Genomic DNA, 9705 nt, shown 5'->3' with positions numbered 1-9705 from the left:
CATGCATTTCTGAGCATGGATTCCCTGCCTGGGTCCTCCTCATGGAAAAAACTGTATCTCTCTAACATGATCACTCTGTCTGGCAGCAAACTCAGGGCCCATGGTAGTTGAAACACACATATATTTTAATGCGACAGGGGTTCCATGTTTTTCTTTTTGGCTGTAAATCATAAATGTCAAAGCTGCAAGCATTTCATTATTGACATACGGAGGGACGCTAATAAAAGCTGTTAAAAGCCAATGGATTTTTCTTAATTTCCTTGGCTCTTTCTTTTCTTTTCTCTTTCTACTTTCCTCTCTCCCCTCTTCTCTCCTTCCTCCACCTCCCCTTCATTTCCTTCTACCTTGGTTTCTCATCTTCTTCTAATTTTTTCTAATATTTATCTTTAACCTTTTTTAAAAGTCTTGTCATTCTCTCCTTCCCTGTCTGCCCTCCGACAGTTCCTCATCCCATACCTCCTCCCGATCTCCAAGAATATGTCCCCACCTCCCACCCCCATCCCAGCAGGCCTCTCTACTCCTTGGGGCCTCAAGGGTTAGGTGCATCTTTTCTCACTAAGGCCAGACCAGGCGATCCTCTGCTGTATATGTGTTGGCCTCTGACCAGCTAGTGTATGATGCCTGGTTGGTGGCTCAGAGATCTCAGGGGTCCAAGTTAGTCAAGACTGCTGGTCTTCCTATAGAGTTGCCCTCCTCCTCAGCTTCTTCCAGCCTTTCCCAGATTCAACCATTAGGAGTGCCCGACTTCAGCCCAATGGTTGGGAGTAAGTATCTGGTTTTGTATTAGGCAGTCACTTGTTGGCCTCTCAGAGGGCAGCCATGTTAGGCTCCAGTTTGTAAGCACATCATAGCATCAGTAATAGTGTCAGGCTTGGAGCCTCCTCTTGAGATGGAACCCAGTTTGAGCCAGTCACTGGACTTCTTTCCCTCAGTCTCTTCTCCATTTTTGTCCTTGCAGTTCTTTTAGACAGGGACAATTCTGGGTCAGTGTTGTTGACTTGGGGATGGCAAACCCCTCCCTCGCTTGATGCCCTGTCTTTCTATTGGAGGCGGGCTCTATAAGTTCCCTCTCCCCACAGTTGGGCATCTTAATATAAGGTCTCTCCCTTTGAGTCCTGAGAGTCTCCTACCTCCCAGGTTTCTCATCTTAGGATCTATACAATCACCAATTGCAGTAAACAGCCTCAGGTGTTTGGAGGTCCGCTGTGAGCTGATAGCTGCAGATCTAACCAACCACTACTTTGTTCTCCTGAGGGTAAATTTACTTAGCTGCTGAGTTAAGGGAACCAGAATAACTCTGTTCCTCATTGGCTGTCCTCAGAGAAACGGCTGTCACTTGACAATTAACACTTACAGAAAAGAAAAGAAAAAAAAAAAAAAAAAAAAAAAAAACACTTTGGCTGTGCAAATGGAGTCAGTGTTCCCCAATTCCTTCTAGAGCAAGAAGTCCCCATCTAAAACAAAGGGCGCTGTGGTTTGTGTACAGAATGAACACCGGTCCTTAGCACAGCATGTATGTGACTGCCATAGCATTGAGACCTCCTTTGGCGATAGGAGGAGTTCGTGCCTGGAGGTACAGTCCCGGCCCCTGCCTTGAGCCTTTCATCTTTGTATGTTACATCTGAAATCTCAGGAACAAACTCAGATTAAATATAATAGTTATGCTTGACCCCAACCTGCTGCTAGGTGTGGCCTCAAAACTGCTTTTATTTCTGATATATGCCCTTTGATAATAAAGTAACACAACCTTTCCAGTCATTAGCAATGCTTTTCAACAGCTGCCCTCACAAAAAAAAGTCCTGCATAGCTCTGCAAACATACTTATGTTTTGTATTAGTACTTGTCCACAGAAACAGAGAAATACAGACATGCAGAAATATTATACTTAGCTAGAGAGAAGCCAACCCAATCCGGTCGATTCTCACCCTGTGAAGTCAAAAAGCCCAGAGGACTATGGCACTGTCTTTTCATGGTTTGCCTAGTTAAAAAAAAAAAAAAAAAAAAAAAAAAAAAAAGTCTCATTTTTCTCCAAACAAGATGTAAAGCTTTGTGTAACGAAAAAGACATTCAAGGGTATAAATTTGTAGAAACTGGCATTAACTATTATTTTATTCTGGGGAAAAAAAAAACAGACCATTTTTCTGTAATGTGGTAAAATAGTCCAACAAAGTATCACTCGTGGGTTAGAGAGAAACCCTGTGCTTTTGTTTATATTAATATTATTAAGTATGTAGAAATATTTATAATTTAACCTTAATGGGGAATTAAAAAAAAAAAAAAAAAAAAGCACAAGCCCAGTTTACAAAACCTGAGAAAAGTCCACCTACTTATTAGTAAAAAGACTGAGGGGTGGGAGAGAGCTTAGCACTTGCTATGCAAGCGTGGGGACCCCAGTTCAGTCCCCAGAACCCACTTTCAAAAGCCTGTTGTGGTAACACAGGCTTCTAATCCACACTGAGGAAATGGAGACAGACCCAGCTCCAGACCCGAAGGCTGGCCAGCCGACCCTACTTGGCAAGATCTAGGCTAATGAAAGACCCTGTCTCAAAAGACAAAGTAGAGCCGGGCAGTGGTGGTGCACACCTTTAATCCCAGCACTTGGGAGGCAGAGGCAGATGGATTTGTGAGTTCGAGGCCAGCCTGGTCTACAGAGTGAGTTCCAGGACAGCCAGGACTACACAGAGAAACCCTGTCTCAGAAAAAAACAAACCAAAACAACCCAAAAGACAAAGTAGACAGTGGATGAAAACAGATACCGCTGGCTTCCACAGGACATGTGGACACATACGAGTGTGCGTCTGCCTCCCCTCCCCCACTCACAGTCCCAGGAGGCTGGAAGGACGCACAGGAAGACATTTTCTCTGAATATCACCGTTCTTTACTGGTAACGGCAGCCTTTCCTACTACTCCGTCACTCTTGAGTTTTACAACGATTGAGCTCTATTCCTTTAGGAGAAAGGTCTCCTTTAGTCTAAGAATAAATATCGTTTATTCTAAGAACGCACAAATGAAGTAACCACGAGCTTCTCTGTCAACAGACATGAAACAGAAAAAACAAACAAATACACACACACACAAACAACAGAAAAAAAAAGTGTTGCTTTGGGAAAGAACACATTTGAATATCATCTTCCTTTATTCTGAAGGTCAATAAGCCTCTTCTCTAAAGAGCCAGACAGTAAGTACTTTGTACTTTGTGGGCCATAGGCTGTCTCAGCTACAGTCCTGCTCTGCCACCGAGGTGTCTAAGTAGTGACCCACACTGAGTGGACATGGCTGTGTGCCATGACGTTATGTGTAGACAATGAAATCTGAATTTCTCAGGTTACAAAATAGTTTCTTTTAATTTTTGTTCTACACTCTTAAAAACATAAGAATCATCTGTAGGTGGGTCTTACATACCAGAACACGGTTCTTAGGCAATTACTGTATACTAAATACTTTTATGTTTTCCAGAAAATTTAAATCTAAAGATGCTTTTGTTTTTTTTTTAACATTTTAGTTTTAATAAGTCTACCAATGTTAATTTTTAAGTTTTTTTTTATTTGTTTTTGTTTTGAAACAGGGTCTCTCTCTGTAACAGCCTGGGTGTTCTGGAACTTGGTAGACCAGGCTAGCCTCAAGCTCATAGAGATCTACCTGCCTCTGTGCTGTGGGCCACCACACTTTTGACATAATATCAAAATTTTTAATGAATGCATGTACACAAGTCACTTTTATTATAAATTGAGTTCGGCTGCTCTGGGATTCTGAATCTGTGGGGTCAAGGTCTACCAGAGGTCAGAGTTCAAGTCACTCGAGGAAGGGAAGTCCTTATCGGCCAACCTGGCAATGCCACTGGGAGTTACGGCACCCAGAGCTGCGGTGACTTGCAATGGTTCTATGAAGTTTTTCTGAGACTTACCAAGACCTGAGTGTGAAGAAATCAGTCATTCTCCTCTGGTCTCCACAAGGTCAGAACTAGGGCATACATGCCCCACCCCCTAGTGTGACTCAGAAGGAACCCCACAAGGTTATCTCTTGGTCTAGAGAAGATGTTCCTAAAGGAAGGGGTGTGTGGAGATGGGGACTCTTTATTCAGCAGTAGTAATTTTGTGGTCTTTCTGAGTACCTGCTGTGGTAAAGTGTGGTCATTCTGGGGTGGGGACCGTAGGGTTAGACCCTGCTTGTGTTTTCAAGCGTAAACAGACTGTTTTGTTGAAGGTTTTCTTGTTCCTGGAGACAGTTTTGTTATTGCTGCTTTAAATATATACATATATATATATGGTTTTTCTGTAGTGGTCTTTAGTGGCTCACTGCCTAGTTCAATAACAAACACAATAATGAAACCTCGGCTTGACAAGACAGCACTAATTGATGGGACAGGGACAGCTCTGGGACTGAATGCCATGAACGCAAAGGGACACTTTAAAAAGGGCTTGAATATCATGAGTGAGAGATGAGACTGATGAATTGCTGCTTTGGAGGATCTGCCTTTGAGCATCTCTGAGGTAAGCTCCTGACAGTCTCCGGATCCCTCTACAAAGCCATGGAGCCAGCACCCTGTCAGGAGATCTGGACCGGAGTAATGCCAACACCTTAGTGATCTGAAGGTGGACTCCCCCACTGACAGATCTCTTCCTTGCTAAACCAGCAAGAGTCCCAGGTAATCACACTGGAAGAATGTGCTCAGGTACCCAGGTGTCCCAGAGTCTCCAGTAGGAGAGGGGTGTGTGTGTGTGTGTGTGTGTGTGTGTGTGTGTGAGAGAGAGAGAGAGAGAGAGAGAGAGAGAGAGAGAGAGAGAGAGAGAGAGGAGAAGGGGAACAGGGATGGGTTGGCAAAAGCATAGGCTGTTACGGTAACTTTACGCTTGGTCTTTATCTTAGGGTTTCATTGCTGTGAAGAGACGCTATGACCAAGGTAACTCATATAAAGGTAATCATTTAATTGGGGGTGGCTTAACAGTTTCAGAGGTTCAGTCCTTTATCATCATGGCAGGAAGCAAAGCAGTTTGCAGGCAGGCATGGTGCTGGAGAAGCCCAGAGTTATGAATCGTGCCTCAAAGGCAGCCAGGAAGGGATTCTTTTGAACTGGGCAGAACCTGAGCATAGGACCTCGAAGCCACAGTGACACACCTCTTTCAATAATGCCACACCTCCTAATAGTGCCACTTCCCATGGGCCAAGCATATCCAGACCACCACAGAGCCCTCTTGGGTTGCATAGTCAGATGCCCCAGAGAGAGCCATACTCCTTGCTCCCTGGCATGGACAAAGAATATTTCAACTATGAAACAATTTCATAGTTGTCTCTGCGGTTATTTTGTAAGCAGTCATTGCTAGAATCACAAATGGAAAAATTGTACTTTTTTTTTGGCAGAATGGATTTTACAGTGTTTTTTTTTTGGGGGGGGTGTCTTTTTTGTTGTTTATTTTATGTATATGAGTGCTTTGTTTACAGGTACACCTGCACACCAGGACATCAGAACCCATTATAGATGGTTGTAAGCCACCATGTGCTTGTTATTAATTGAACTCGAGACTTCCAGAAAAGCAGGGAAGCCAGTGTTCTTAACCACTGAGCCATCTCTTCAGCCTCCGGGGTTTTTATTTTTAAAGTACGGTGCCTGTCTTAGTTAGGAATTCTGTAGCTATGAAAATACACCATAGCGGCGGCAACTCTTATAAAGGAAGCCATTTAATTGGGGCTTACTTACAGTTCAGAGGTATAGTCCATTGTTATGATGGGAAGTAAGGGGGCATGCAGGCAGACACACGGTGCTGGAGAGGTGGCCGAGAGAGTTCCAAATCAGGATTAGCAGACAGCAGGCAGAGAGAATGACATGGGCCTAACTTGAACTTCTGAAACAAACCTCAGAAACTACCCACAAGTGACACACTTCCTTCAGCAAGACCACACCTACTCCAACAGCGCCACACCACCTAACAGTGCCACTCCCCCCCCCATGAGCCTGTGGGGGCCGTTTTCATTTGAACCCCCACAGTACTCTTATGTTGGTTTTCCAGTTGTATTAAATGTATTGTTCTCTGGGATTTTTAAATGTGGTGATAATGACCTGGTAGTGGTGCTCAAGAAAAAAAAGATGTATGTCTGTGTGTGTGTGTGTGTGTGTGTGTGTGTGTGTGTGTGTTTATGGAGGGAGACCCTCTATGTTTACTTTGCTCCCCAAGGTATTTCTAGCTTAATATGATATCTAGAACATAATTGGGACAGTGTAAGTATTTACTTAAGCAGCAAATAAAAAGTATATAAATGGGACTATGAGGGGAAAAATCATTTTCCAGTGGGGCTCGTGGCAGCTGTTTTATGAAAGGCCACAGAGCAGTTTTCTCATGCTTCCTAGAAGCCCAGAGTGATGTGAAACATTTCCCTCACAGGTCAAGTATGTTGCCATGTAGCCCAGACATGTCTTTCAGTCTCCTAAAAGCAATCTTGTTGAAGTCTAAGGGGATAAAATAACAGCCATCCCCCATCCCCACCCCGGAGTGGCCTATAGCTAGATATGACTTACTGTCCCCTCCTGGTGAGGTTGTAGCTTCCGGCCCTCATTGCTCCATCCTGTCATCCTCTAGACAGCCTGGCTTCTGCAGGAGTGTCCACATTTACTGGAGAGCAGCAGGCACTTCCTGGCTGGCTCCTTTCACACAAGGAACCTCTGTTTGCTTTGAGAGCACTCAGCTTCCTCGTGTCCTGGCTGGTGAGCAAAAAAGCCCAGTACTGGAACAGATATTTTATGGACATAGTTTTGAGCAATAAATTACAATATTGCCAGCTCTTTAAAAAAAACAACATTGTTTTACTGGATAATGTTTAAGAAAAGATAAGGTTTATCAGGAATTCCTTTCAAGTAGTAGAGAATATACCGTGGTATTTTTTTTCTCCTAAATATTACACAGTAACCCGGTTCCCCTGGAGAGTGGTGGAGTATTGTTAGGGGTTATCTTACTTTGGAGGCTGTGTTTATACCTTTTGAATTCCTACTTGTACATCTGAGATACAAGTTGTCTTGGCTCCAATATACAAAGAAAAAAAAACAAAAGCAAGCAAACAAACAAACAAAAAAAATCACCATCTATTACAACAACATAATACAGAAAAGAAAAAAAAAAAAAAGGAAAATGAATGTATCTGGGAACTTGGAGGTTGCTAAACGGAATGTGGTTAGTTTGTGGCCAGCCTCAGTCAGTTTAAACAGATTCAAATCCAAGCCTTGAATGGGCTTTAGCCGGCCAGGGGTCAAACTGGGGTCTTTTGTTAGGGACTGTTCTGAGTAGCTGGAAGGCCGGGGAGGTGGAAGAAGGCAAGGGTGACAGGATTGGAGGTTGCTATTGTCACAGTTTCAGAACCCCCACCCCCCACCCCCGGTCTTATTTTTATATTATTTTACTTTGTTCGCTTTTGTTGAATAGAAGGCTGAGCCAGAGTGAGAGGAGAAGAAAGGGGAGAAGGGGGAGGGAGGGCGGGAGGGAGGAGTGAGAGGGAGGGAAGAGTGGGAGGGAGGAGCTAGAAGGTAGCCCGCAGTCGCAACCATTAGGCTGGCTGGCCCTCGCTGCCCTGCCCCCCACCTCACTAACCCGTGGCCTCCACTCTGACCCACAGACAGAATACAAATGAGCGCTTCTCTGGGACAGGACACTAACTGGCAGTGGCCAGCTAGAGCTTTCTAAGCAATTCACTAATCAGAAGTGACTGGGCTCTGAAGAGAATACAGGCCAACCTCGGTTCCGCCCTCCATGCTAATGATGAAAGCAGCCAAGTGGATAGTTAGGGGCAGCGAGGTGAATAATTCTAAACAGATCATTGAAAAGTAATGAAATGCACTAGGGGGGTTGTGGGCAACAGATTTTTGTAGCAGACATGGCTGTTTTCTGATGAGCCAGGTTTGCCTGAGATTGCCTCTTCTAACTGAGAAGCCGGAACCCAGACTTTAGGAAGAACCAGTTTAGGAAAGGCTGGGGTGTCAGAGGGGAGGGGATCTGGGATTAAGGATTCATACAGCCTTGAGTGACAAGGTTTCAGAAAGCTCCCAGAAGAAGACACCTGTGACAAGAGTTTACTGAAAAATGACAAAGCCTGCAAAACAATTGGAGAAAAGCAACAGAACTCTCATCACGTACAAATGGAGAGCAGAAACAGAACTCACCACTTACCAAATTATATATGTGGAAATCTATCATTCTGAAGTTTAATAGTCAGTCATCTGGTATGGGAACCATATGTAGACTTCATTTATTCTCTTCTCTACTAAATGTTCTTATGTTAATTTGAGTTTATACATAAACTCAAGTCACCCGCCCCCCACATACACACACACTGTTTATGTAGTTCTGGAATTGAACCCAGGATTTTGTGCAGGCCAGGCAAGCACTCTACAGACTGGGTGACATCCCCAGCCCTTTTCATAATGAAAAACATGAAGACACTAAAAAAGAAATTGGTATGATGCAATTCTGACCCAGAATGTACAGAAGAGAATCGGGCTGATGCTAACGGCTCCGCTGACATGGACCAGCAGAGAGTCTGCGTGGGCCACCTTTTGCTGCGGATGTTGGAAATCCTAGCAACCCTCTGTGATGCAAAGGATTTCTTCATGAAGTTCTCACTGTAAGTGAATCTCCTTGATTCTCCTTTCCTGAAAGTTTAAGATAACTTCAGAGACAGCTTTGGGTTACTGTGTTCTCCTTAGGGCACCACCAGCTTCTACTTGTATTAGTCTGTTTTGGTTTTGCTATAATAAATACTCAATTCTGGGTAATTTTATATACATATATATTATATATGTATATATAATATATTACATATTATATATACATATATTGTTTATATGATCTATATATACATATATATGTGTGTATATATATAATCTTTACTTAGGTCATACTTCTGGAGTTTCAAGGGCGTGGCACTGACCTCTGCTCAGCACCCATGAGTTGAGGACATGGTGAATAGTGTAAGAGCAGCATGTGTATACGTGTGTGTGTGTGTGTGTGTGTGTGTAGAGAGAGAGAGAGAGAGAGAGAGAGAGAGAGAGAGAGAGAGAGAGAGAGAGAGAGAGAGAGAGAGAGAGAGAGAGCATTGCCACACCAAAAGCAGAACAACCTTTATTTTGTGAAGGTTATTATGTAATGAAGTAATCTGCTGCCTCAAAATATAGTCAATACTTTCTTGCACATTAAAAAGAGCTTTAAAATATAAAGTCTACTCTTTTCCAAGTATTTCAATCATCTCAAAATCCACACACTGAATTCCTGATCTCCAAAGTGATGATGTAAGGATGTGGGGTGCGCTGGCTGGTGTTATGTCAACTTGACACAAGCTAGAGTCATCAGAGAATTAGGAGCCTCAATTGAGAAAATGCCTCTGTAAGATCAAGGTGTTTTCTTAAGTAGTCACTGATGAGGGACAGCCCAGCCCATTGTGAGTGGTGGACTCCCTCCCTCCCTCCCTCCTTCCCTCCCTCCCTCCCTTCCTTCCTTCCTTCCTTCTTTCCTTTCTTCCCCCCCCCCCCCCCAGACGGAGTTTCTCTGTGTAATAGCCCTAGATGTTCTGAAACTTGCTTCATAGACTAGGTTGGCCTTGTACTCAGAGATTCACCTGCTGCTGTCTCCCTGAGTGCTGGGATTGGAGGTGTGCACCACCAGTGGCCAGTTAGAGTTGCGTTTCTAATGCTATTTCCTGTGGTCTTGACTCTGCCCAGGCCGTTAA

The sequence above is a fragment of the Arvicanthis niloticus genome, chromosome 7 (genome assembly GCF_011762505.2).
Source record: "Arvicanthis niloticus isolate mArvNil1 chromosome 7, mArvNil1.pat.X, whole genome shotgun sequence".
NCBI lineage: Eukaryota > Metazoa > Chordata > Mammalia > Rodentia > Muridae > Arvicanthis > Arvicanthis niloticus.
The sequence above is the reverse complement of the archived record's forward strand: the minus strand, read 5'-3'. Positions refer to the sequence as shown.